The sequence below is a fragment of the Heptranchias perlo genome, chromosome 3 (assembly GCF_035084215.1).
Source record: "Heptranchias perlo isolate sHepPer1 chromosome 3, sHepPer1.hap1, whole genome shotgun sequence".
Classification (NCBI taxonomy): Eukaryota; Metazoa; Chordata; class Chondrichthyes; order Hexanchiformes; family Hexanchidae; genus Heptranchias; species Heptranchias perlo.
Window position 1 is genome coordinate 63,281,601 of NC_090327.1, and position 12,199 is coordinate 63,293,799.

At 42.5% G+C, this 12,199-nt stretch overlaps 1 protein-coding gene and 1 long non-coding RNA gene across 2 annotated transcripts in view; one reads left to right on the forward strand and one right to left on the reverse strand.

Annotated features, from left to right (window-relative positions):
* Positions 1–12,199, reverse strand: part of LOC137314905 (peroxidasin homolog) — a 573,760-nt gene that overhangs the window by 447,238 nt on the left and 114,323 nt on the right. The window lies entirely within an intron of this gene.
* The window catches only part of LOC137306369 (uncharacterized), a 45,929-nt gene continuing 37,194 nt past the window's right edge, over positions 3,465–12,199 (forward strand). Inside the window, exon 1 of the long non-coding RNA XR_010958863.1 lies at positions 3,465–3,521. This is a non-coding gene — a long non-coding RNA (uncharacterized lncRNA). The remainder of the gene's footprint in view (positions 3,522–12,199) is intronic.

The following is a 12,199-nucleotide window of genomic DNA, read 5'->3' on the forward strand; positions in this document are numbered from 1 at the left end:
GCTTTGTCCTGGATGGTGTCGAGCTTCTTGAGTGTTGTTGGAGCTGTACTCATCCAGGCAAGTGGAGAGTATTCCATCACACTCCTGACTTGTGCCTTGTAGATGGTGGAAAGGCTTTGGGGAGTCAGGAGGTGAGTCACTCAGCCTCTAAGCTGCTCTGGTAGCCACAGTATTTATGTGGCTGGTCTAGTTAAGTTTCTGGTCAATGGTAACCTCCAGGATATTGATTGTGGGGGTTTCGGCGATGGTAATGCCGTTGATTGTCAAGGGGAGGTGGTTGGACTCTCTCTTGTTAGAAGTGGTCTTTGCCTGGCACTTGTATGGCGTGAATGTTACTTGCCACTTATGAGCCCAAGCCTGGATGTTGTTCAGGTCTTGCTGCATGCAGGCACGGACTGCTTCATTATTTGAGGGGTTGCGAATGGAACTGAACACTGTGCAATCATCAGCGAACATCCCCATTTCTGACCTTATGATGGAGGGAAGGTCATTGATGAAGCAGCTGAAGATGGTTGGGCCTTGGACACTGCCCTAAGGAACTCGTGCAGCAATGTCCTGGGGCTGAGATGATTGGCCTCCAACAACCACTACCATCTTCCTTTGTGCCAGGTATGACTCCACCACTGGAGAGTTTTCCCCCGATTCCCACTGACTTCAATTTTACTAGAGCTCCTTGGCGCCACACTCGGTCAAATGCTGCCTTAATGTCAAGGGCAGTCACTCTCACCTCACCTCTGGAATTCAGCTCTTTTGTCCATGTTTGGACCAAGGCTGTAATGAGGTCTGGAGCCGAGTGGTCCTGGCAGAACCCAAACTGAGCATCGGTGACCAGGTTATTGGTGAGTAAGTGCCGCTTGATAGCACTGTCGATGACACTTTACATAAGAACATAAGAACATAAGAAATTGGAGCAGGAGTAGGCCAATCGGCCCCTCGAGCCTGCTCCGCCATTCAATAAGATCATGGCTGATCTGATCCCAACCACAAATCTAAAGAACACAAGAAGTCGGAGCAGGACCCGGCCACATAGCCCCTGGGCCCTCTCCGCCACCCACAGGGCATTGACCGATCCGAACTCAGCTTCATGTCCAATTTCCTGCCCGCTCCCCATAACCCCTAATTCCCTTTACTTCTAGGAAACTGTCTATTTCTGTTTTAAATTTATCTAATGATGTAGCTTCCACAGCTTCCTGGGGCAGCAAATTCCACAGACCTACCACCCTCTGAGTGAAGAAGTTTCTCCTCATCTCAGTTTTGAAAGAGCAGCCCCTTATTCTAAGATTATGCCCCCTAGTTCTAGTTTCACCCATCTTTGGGAACATCCTTACTGCATCCACCCGATCAAGACCCTTCACAATCTTATATGTTTCAATAAGATCGCCTCTCATTCTTCTGAACTCCAATGAGTAGAGTCCCAATCTACTCAACCTCTCCTCATATGTCCGCCCCCTCATCCCCGGGATTAACCGAGTGAACCTTCTTTGTACTGCCTCGAGAGCAAGTATGTCTTTTCTTAAGTATGACTTTCCATCACTTTGCTGATGATTGAGAGTAGTCTGATGGGGTGGTAATTGGCTGAATTGGATTTGTCCTGCTTTTTGTGGACAGGACATACCTGGGCAATTTTCCACATTGTCGGTTAGATGCCAGTGTTGTAGCTGTACTGGAACCGTTTGGCTAGAGGCGTGGCTAGTTCTGGAGCACAAGTCTTCAGCACTACAGCCGGGATGTTGTCAGGGCCCATAGCCTTTGCTGTATCTAGTGTACATTTTGGCAGGCAATATAATGAAAGCTTTTGTGTAATATTAGGAAGTACTTGTAAGGAACAGGTAAAGAATAAAATGTTGTATTTCAGAAACTGACAATCTTTCATTAAGCTGTGAGCAGCATGATCTCCAACTGGGATGTCTGAGGCTGGCCAGAAATTGGGCCTCAAGCCTCATTAACATTTTTTGCGTGAGCTCCTGGCGCCTGTCACATCTTCACAGGCAGATTGCGCATTTTACAAAAAGAACATCGGGCCGTTTGCCTTGCCAGCAGTGGCCTGTAGGTAACTCCCAGGTGGGGGATTGCAGCGGGAATCGGGGGGTGGAGGGCGGGGGGATGATCGCGAAGACTGAGGAGTCGGGGGAGCACTCCTACTGCCCTTGGCTCCACAGAAACATTGTATAAATATATTGTTTATAAAAAACTGACCTAGTTGGATTTAAGCTGCAGCAGCACTGAAGAATCCTGAGTGGGGCAGGCTGCCCAATTTCTGTGCGGTGCCACTCATTTACATATGTAAGGGACCTAACGCCTGTTTTAGGCGGCCGCCAGGGATGCCTGAAAAATGGCCGAACCCAATTTTGTCTGGGATGTTTTTCAAGCATTCTTGGAGCAGGATGTTGGTTGCCGAAAATGGGCCTCATTGTACTTGTTTTATGCCAGTAAAATGTGCACAAGATGGTCTGATTTCTACTCCAAAATTTCAATATTAAAATGTTTTCAGACTGGAGTACTCGGTGGTACAATGGGTCAACCACTGATGTTTTACTAATGGCTTTAAATCTGGTCCAATTGATGGGATAAAAATTTACTTTATTTGTTGGCTACCTTTGTACAATAAGAAATAGTTTAATATGTCAAGAATCAACTGCATAAGATTCACTATTTTATGAAACAAATTGATAGATAACCAATTAATAGACAGGGGAAATATAGATTACATATGTACAGGTATTACACATACAGAGGATAGCATATACAGAGTTTGTTCATTCTCAATCCAGTTACTAGTGACATGCGTATACAACACAAAACTACCCCTAATTTGGCACCAACTGGCACTAAAGATTTTCCACTTTAGTGCACATGCCAGGAGCACATATTGGAAAACTTTGTCCCTCCTGCGACTGGGAAGGAACAATTTCTTAATGGAGCAGAAATTGCTTGGATAAGAACGGTGAGCTCAACGGCGCTCACCGTTGTTAGTGGCGAAATGGAGGAGCAAGTTCCAACGTTCGTACATGCGCAGTGAAACGTGAAAATCCGGAACTTGCTCCTATTGATTCACTGGTGATATGACAGCTTTGAATTAAATTGTTAGCTGCAATCACTGAAATCATTGAAAAAGCGCAAACTTGCTTATCTGCCCAGCTGGAAAGTAACTAATCATGCCACAAAACAGGTATGCTTAAAAATACAGGTCTAAACCAAATTTCAACAGTGTGGTAAGTCTTAATGACTGTCAAACAACTAAAAATTAACTTTTCAAAATGTAGAGTCTCATTACTCTTTACTTTAATAGTTTTTGGTCGTAAAAAAGTTTTAAAAATTAATTTTTCTTTTAATGTTGTACCTGGATTTTACGCTCCATGCCTGCAGAAACAGTTTTGCAGCGTGATTAAAATGCTGCAATCTGATTGGTCGAGGGGAGAGATCAATCCTCTCGCTTCTCCTAGGGTCCTAGCTTCACCTGAACTGACGCTGGGCTCGTCTCCACTTCCTATTCAAGGAAGTGCCCAAAGAAAAGACCGTGGGTAAGTATAAATCTATGGAGCGGCGAGGAGTGTTGGTTCACCGCTCTGAGCGATTTCTGGGCCATTAAGTTTAATTGCAAAGCTAGAAGAGTATGACAGGATCATTAATGTGGGAAATCTCCCTCTGAATAGGCAATCTCATTCAAAGTGGATCATTGCCATGGGAAATGGAAAAATGTTACATTAGTACAATAAGAGGTGCTTTTCTGAGATTAGGTTTGAGGCACATTGTTGGGTAGAAGCATTACTTTAAATCTAATCATGCTATATCTGACCTGGGACTGCTCAATGCTAATTTTGGGTTCCCAAAATGGAAAGTGTATCATTTTCCAGCACTAAAATCTTGATGGAGTGAAATGAATACACAGAAAAATATGGGATACAAATTGGACCTCGTTGTGCCCGTTTAAGTGGCATAAAATGGGTGTATTGAGGGCCAATTTCAGGAACCAATGTCTTTTGCCTCAAGAATAACTGAAAGTCATCCAACCCGATATTGAATCAGAATATTTTCCAGGCATCTGGGCTGCCACCTAAAACTGGCTAATGTGGAGCCTAACACCTGTTTTAAGATTCCTCAGGGAAATTAAGCTGCACTGAGCGGAGCAGGAATGGGGCCTTCTCCACTTAGATTTGCAAGGCAGGGATTGACCTACCAAGCAGCCGCCACCAAAGAGGTAGTTTTTTTTTTAAGTTTGATATGGAGCCAGAAGGAATAGGAATGCTCCTTCCAGCTGCACAGCACTCCCGAAGGCCATTGTCGGCCTACGATTGAACCCCCAGTCCCGTTCTCCTTCCACCCCAGGACTTACCTTCAGACCGCTGCCAGCAAGGTAATTGGCCTGATATTCATACATATAAAATAATGTCAATGAGGCCATCGTCGAGTCTTCCAGTTGGGACGCCAGCTCCGTGCGCGGCATCCATTTCAGGCCAAAAAACGAACCTAAAGGAATTTCCACCCATTTATATTTTCAGATTATCAACAGTAATCTTTTGCTGTAAAATATATATTGATTTAATAGACAGTTTATTTTAAAAGCAAAAAACCTTCATATGCAAGTGTTTTAAGTTTTCCATAAAATAAATTTGTTACGCTAAACTTGATAATACTACTCTCTGTATATGTAACACATGTCTAGATATGAAATATGTTTCTCTGCGTCATTTATAAGGGTGAGTCCATGTTCCAACACTCCAGGCGGGAATCAATGTTAGTAGTAATCACATCTGGGGAAATCGCAGGCATGTAGCCCATAATTTTCTGTCCATTAATTGTGGATGAAAAATCATGGCTGCATGCCCGTGATTTCACGAGATGCAGTGTCTGTGACTGCCACTCCTCATTGAGAGTGCTGGATGATGGAATCTCCCTTTATATGCCATATATTAGTTTGTTTCATAAGATGGAAAATTATATGTAGTCTATATTTGACATATTAAAAACGTAACTTTATACCAGAGGTGGGCTGATCGCTCTTCATCTCATGCAAGTAAAAGATATGCTTTACAGCTGCCTGTTTTTGTTTCCAATTGCCAAATCACTTCCTATTATACAAAGCCTACTAAACTTCAACAAATTAGCTTTTAAAAATATTGAAAACAGCTGTACACCAGATACAAATGTTGAATAAAGCCATCCTGTAATATTGGTCAGTGAATTTAATGTACACCACTACCACTACCAAATTTCCATCCGTCAGCTCTGCAGCGACGATGGGGCCAAATGAATTCACTCCACTGTTGTCAATTCTGAAATAGCTTGGCCACTTCCCTCATTTGTATTTCGGTGACAAGTCACCCTTGACATTGTCTATCCAGCGCTTCCTTGGTTTTCCTCGGCTTCTTGTTCCATGTATCACTGTATGCAGGGCCATGAAAGGTATTCTAGCTGCATCCATTCTTGAAATGAGCCCAAACCATCGCAGTTGTCTTTCTTGGATCTTCTGTATAAGCGTGTTTCTTGTCCATGCCATGTTCTTCTTATATTATTCTTGATTCTCTGCATCCTGGATACACCCCATATTCCTCTCAACCAACTCATCCCTCCTGTTAGTATCTTTTGTCCATCAACTTTTCTCATGTTTCAGCACTCAGATCCATACAATAATATGGGGATAACCATCGCCTCATAAACTCTTCCCTTTGTTTGTACCAAAATATCTTTAACCATCCATATTCTGCTTAATATTCCAAAAGGTGAAACAAGTCCAATCATTCTTTTGCTGTATTCTTCACAATACATACATTAATCTAAATATTCTCCTTAGTAATATAGTTTGGTGAATAGTGAAATTAGAAATATATATACTGATCACATGTACTCTTTTTTTTTCTCCCCCATAAAAATCTAATATGGCCTCGTTCCTTCCTACCTTGTCTACCTGGGCGTCACCATGAACAGGGGGAATCCAGGTGGAAATTGTGCAAATTAATGTTTATGTTCACAAGACATTACATCCCCTTAATTTTATTGTGTTTTGATTGGGAGCTAGCACAGCCTGCCCCAAACCATAGTTGAAAATCGGCTGCCTCTAATGGACAGATATCAGGCAGAACTGATCCTCAACCAATTTCTCATTCCATCTGTGCACATATTTAGGGCACAGTCAACATCCTCATGCTGGTAACCCAAGTTATTCGCATATTATTGAAACACTTTCGAATACTTTTTGACTTCCTTATTGTAAAGACTTTAAACGCTTGCTCTTTTTAGTCTAGTCCTGAAGCTACATTTAATGAGGGATCATCTACAAAAAATGGCAACATTAGTACTCTCAATGTTGAAATAATCACAAAAGTTCTTGAGAAAAAACACCATGGCAGGGACTTTTGGGTTGGGTGTGATATTGACAGCGCGGCCGTGGCAGTCGGGAGGCCCGAATTACTTTCAGGTTTGGGCCTCATTAACAATTTTTAGCGACCTGCAGGTGCCAAATGGGCGCTCCACTGCAGTTTGCCAGCTGAAAATCGTCCAGCTTTCGCCTGCAGCCGGTCTGTACCTAAGGCCTGTTTGGGGAGTGGGGAGCGGGGAGTGGATGCTGGCGGGGCAAGAACAGGTTGGCAGCAGGTTGTAAGATTTTTATGGCACTCTGAGAAGCTTTCCTGCTCCTCCTGGCACCATAGGAATCTTTAAAAAAAACAAAAAACTTATCTATTGGAAAAGGTTTCCAGCAGTCCCTTTAAGAACCGTTGTTAAGGCCTCTCCACACCTGGAGAAAGTGGGACTGACGTGTGTCATGGATGTTCCACCCATTTCTCCTTGAAGGTTGCAACGTAAGACCCCGATTTGCAGATTTAAACAGCCAACTACCTGTTTTGGGTGGGAATGCTGGGCACTCATTTAAAGGCCTGACTGTAAGTGGATTCAGGTAGGCAAATAGTGCACAAGGTCCCCTTGGATTTTCAATTATCAGTCATCTGGTTCTCAGGCGCAAAACGGACCACCGGCAGTTGAAACTGCCTCCCCCCCACCGTGTTGCATAAGGTGCAAGAATGTGTGCTTAACGCTCAATATCCACAGGAAAGTATAGGAACAATATCAGAATCTGTTAGCAATAACAAATGAAACAGGGATCCAATGTGCAAGCTCAGTGTCATCATTCACTGGATATTAACATAGTGAAGCCAGACTGCACTATCCAACTGTCTGATTAATGTTGCAGTCACACGATACCAAAGAATTCTCCATTACTATTGCTTCAGGAGCTCTTATCATTCCATAAGTCTGAAACAGTCATCGTAGCACGTCTTGACCGCTGCAGCCTGACCCACGAAAAAGCAACGTAATGATCAAGGAATCATGCACAAAGGAAAGGAAGAGACTTTAGTTCATGTTCAACATTGGATAATTCAATAACCTGTCAAAACTTGCATCTGCATACCTCAGCTTCTAATTGTAATGTTCTACATTATGAAACTAAATCCTCTTTGTTAATCTTATTTTCTGTGAATAAAATTGTTGCAAAGGGCATTGACGTACAGGGAAATAAAATCACAGGAGCTGGATATGAATCACACAGTGTCCAAGAACTTTAAAAAACTAACATTCTTTCAAGTTTTTCACTCTTTTATGACATTCATCCAAAACATAATCAAGTAATTATGAGTTACTGTGGGGTCAGTGCCTGTAACTATCATTTGACTATAATACATTCTAAGTAGGCATTTCTTGCTACGTTCATAAATGTCTCATTGAATGCTATTACTGTAACTCACAGACCTTGGGAATAATATTTTCCCAAATATAATATAAGACTGCAATCTAGCGTATGCAAAAGATTCTGAAGTAGATTTACATTTTATAACTGGTTTTTAAAATAAAAGCCCATTTCAACATTAACACACTAGAAGGTGGATTTTCTGATCTGATTTACAGGCATAAATCGAGCAAAGTCAAACACAAAAATATGAGTGCAGATCCATTCTCGACCCATTTATCACATCATAACCATTTCTCGGGGCAGGAAAAATGGGTCAGAAAGTGTCCAGCTAAAACTGGCGGCAGCTTCATTTCAATGTTAATTTGGAGGCAGGGAGGTCCGACATACCACTTCCCAACACCCTCACACCCATGTGAACCAGCTATCCAAAGTTGCTATGCTGTGGTAAATGTACAGAAATTCACTTACAGGACACAGTAATGTAAAAGTAAGTGGGGGTGAAATTCAATTTCGGCAGGGGCGCAAAATGGGTGATAGTGGATCGGCTTCCCATTGTACCTCCGCCCGATTTTCCTTCTCATTGAAGTCAATGGAAAAGAAAACTGGGCGTGATGTATAACGGGCGGCCGATCCGCTACTGCCCGTTTTACATTCCCCACCCCCCCCCCCCCTCGGAATTTAAATTCACCCCCAATTTGTTTTAGTCATTTCTTAATTTTATTTTGTGTTTTCTTTCCTGCTGGGACTTGGTTCTCATGAGCCTTTGGGCAGATTGTTTAAAAAAAATCCCCCAGCACCATTACTGACATCAGTGGGTTTCCATGTGGGAATCACCCCATCTGAGATTTGTGGAAGGAGAAGAGACTCAAAAGAGCGATGGACGGCAGGAAGGCTCCAAGATAGGTGCTCTGTACCCATCTTCCAGTATCAGCATATCCACATCTGTAGACAGAACTGTACATACCTCACTTTGGCAAATGAATAGCTCAGAAAGATTATTATTTTCAAAGCAAGCTGAGCCAGCAGACCTGATAGCACAATTAAGATTTGTGAATTCCTGACTAACCATAATGTTGAATGATTCTTCAGAAGCACGTCATACTTTCATTGGCACTACATGAAAGAAGGCATGCCAAGGTGATCAACAAACAGTGTACCCTGATCAGCAGCATCCATCAAATTCCCATCATCCACATCTGCAGGCCCTGGCATATCTACTTGGCAATTACTATGGGGAACTGTTTTCACAGGATCCAGGTTATCAGAAAGCCAGTTGTAAAACTGTGCCATCTGCTGCAAAGACACCTGCAGCTACCATGCAACATAATCGCTGGCACATGCAGTAACAGTAACGGTCAACTGTGGCCTGAAAGCTGGCTTCATCTCCTTGCAGACAAGCTGTTGTTGCCGTTGCATGAGGTTGGTGCTGTGGAGTGCCGGAGTGTACAAATCTATTCATAGCTACCCTTATACAGTCCCACCTCCACTTCAGTAACTGTCAATCAGGGGGTCAGGTGCTGAGTTGCTCCATCACTTACCTGCAAACTGATGCCTTCACTTTGTTTGAGTCTGGGATTTTCCATATTGGTAGGATTCTGGGGCATCTTCAGCAGTGACACTACATCTAGCCAACATGTGAATGCAAACTGCACCCATACAGGAAAGTCTAGGCTGGCATGTATACAGTTCAAAAAGTTTCAGCAGTAAAGAAAGGAAATGATTCAGTCAGTAACTCTGCCTGATTTATATACCTGTAAGTCACTTTTTGATCTGGTCCCCCCCTGAAAGTAAAGGAATGTTTGTATTGCACTTTCTTTTGTTTGCCATTACCATATAAGAATGGAGGTTATCAAGTGTAAAAACCAAACATACTGAACTTCCAATGATCCCATTAGCAGTGCAGCACTTTGCGCTACAGAAGCATTGCTCCACTATATTCTGCACACGTAATCAGTAGACCAGTATCCTAATCTTTGCAAGGTATCAGACATGTCCTTATTGAGACCATTATAAAGTCACACATCTATTCTGTAATATATAGAAGTACTGTATATGGAAGAATGGAAGTGAACAAAAAGGCTGTAATTTACTCCAGGGATCAGATGATATCATTAGGCACAAAACCAAAACTCGAGTCGTTTACCATGTCAATTGAACACAGAAATTAAATGATTCCTGTGTTCACTCTTTGCCGTCTGCAATTTTTGGTAATATACTAGGGGCACAATTCTAGTAAAAATGGCATGTTGCAGGAGATTCCTCTGACTTTCCTTAGAGTCAGCATTGAGCACTTTCAGCTCAGTTATGACAGACCAGATGTAGTGTCAAAACCCTCTCTTTTGCTTAATTCTGTCCCAAAACAGCATCTCCGACTGAGCCAACATTAATTTTACCACTTCCATGCCAGTCATGCTCTGTGAATTTGCATTAAAGTTGCAGCTTTTTGCTGTGTCCCCCCCCTCCCCCCCAACAAAAACTGTCCACATTCCATTCATGTAGGACAATTACTGACAGCAGACAGAGGAAACCATTAGCACATCAGTCTGGGCAGGATTCAAACCCATGTCCCAGAGATGAGAAGACTTAATTTATCCCTCACCAGTCTCCACCCGCCTTCCCCACCCACCCTTGACTACACTATTAAATCTAGCAGTGATCGCTATGTGTGAAAACTGTGGCTTAAACTGTTTTCAGGTCACCATGTGGATACTTGAAAAAACATTTAATATTACTGTGGAGATCTCACTGTAAGAAAAATCTCAGCTTCCAATATTTGAAATTTAGTAGCCCAAATAAAATGTTGGTATCTCGAGCTTTTGTAATTACTCCTCCATAGAGCTCATTACTACTAAAGTTAAATACATACATTGTCCATTTACAGAACAGAAACAGACCATTCGGTCTAACAGATCTATACCGGTGTTTATGCTCCACACGAGCCTCCTCTCACCTTACTTCATTTCACCCTATCAACATATCCTTCTATTCCTTTCTCCCTCATGAACTTATCTAGCTTCCCCTTAAATGCATCGATGCAATTCACCCCAACTACTCCATGTGGTCGCAGATTCCACATTCTAACCCCATTTTACAAAATTCTAACAACATTTAATTTAATTTAATTAATTAACAATAAATATTATCAATACATTGATTTGTTACTTGATAGTCACCAGTGTATTACTCGTGTCTTATTGACACAGTACTTTTGCTTCCATATTTACAAAAGTATATTATGGTACTAAAAGTAACAACAAAGTATAGTATGGACATTGACCTGCTCTCTGCAGGGAGCTCTAAAGTCTAAACTAATAGTATTACTAGGTTAACAATTTACATCAGCAATGTATGAGAATAGTAGTATTTTACAAGATGTCCTATTTAAGGGTAACCGTTCTGTGGCTTAATATTTTTTGCTGACAGTTTTTACATTATTTGCATAGAGTTTTGAGTGAGGCATTCCAGGAATTTTCTTCAATTATTTTACAGAGTTGTATGCTGAACACCAGCATCCGGATTGATATAAAATCCTCAAAAAGGGCAATTTAATGTGTACAATTACTCTTTCGGTATGTAGTTATAAACAGGCATCTGTTATTATTTGCATACAGATATCCTCTTTTCAGTGTTGTCATACATTCAGCTTGACAATGTGAGGGAAATTATTTTTTTTTACCACTGTCATAAAACAGATGTGCTGCAGCTGTATAAAACAGGATGGGGTAGAAAGTAATCTGGACTCATTCTCTGGCCTCAGCTGAATAATTGGGGCGAGCTGAGATGCTGGTCACACCTCCACAGGCAGCTCGCCCGATGGGAGACATCAATTTTGGGCCATCTGCCTCACTGGCAGTGGCCGTCATGTAAGTCCTGGGAGGGGGGATTGGAGCAGGCTACGGGAGGGGGTAATCGTAACACCTGTGGAGTCGGGGGAGCACTCCTGCTAGTCCTGGCTCCACAGGAAGGTGTTTCTTAAAGAACAAAATTTTATGTACTTACCTTTAGCTGGTGGCCGTAAGGGCTGCTGAAAAATCCTGAGCAGTGTAGGCTCAACGTCTGCTCATCGTTGACTAATTTTTTTTAAATGTCCTTTAACTGGAGTTAGGCCCTTAATTTACATACTCATGGGGTCTAACACCTGTTTTAGGCAGCAGCCTAAATTGGGCCAGGCCGTCACACGACTACAGGCCCACAGGCTGTCCCACTGCTTTACGCCAGTTTTACGCCTGATAAAACGAGTGCAAAGTGCAAAGCATAACAATTTCTAGCCCGATGGCTTTTAAGAATCAAATTAAATGAGTTTCTTATTGGAGAAAATAAGCCATTTAATGCACCGCAGCGGGCTGCTGCAGCCTGAGCAAGCCCCCTCCGGTTATCCTCACCAACCCTCTCCCAGAACTTAGCTCAGGACCGCTGCATGCAAGACAGCCAGCCCAAATTGGTCCCATGACGACCGCCTCTGGAGGCACTCGCAGCTTGCCACAATTATTAAGGTGAGGCCCAATTTCGGGCAAA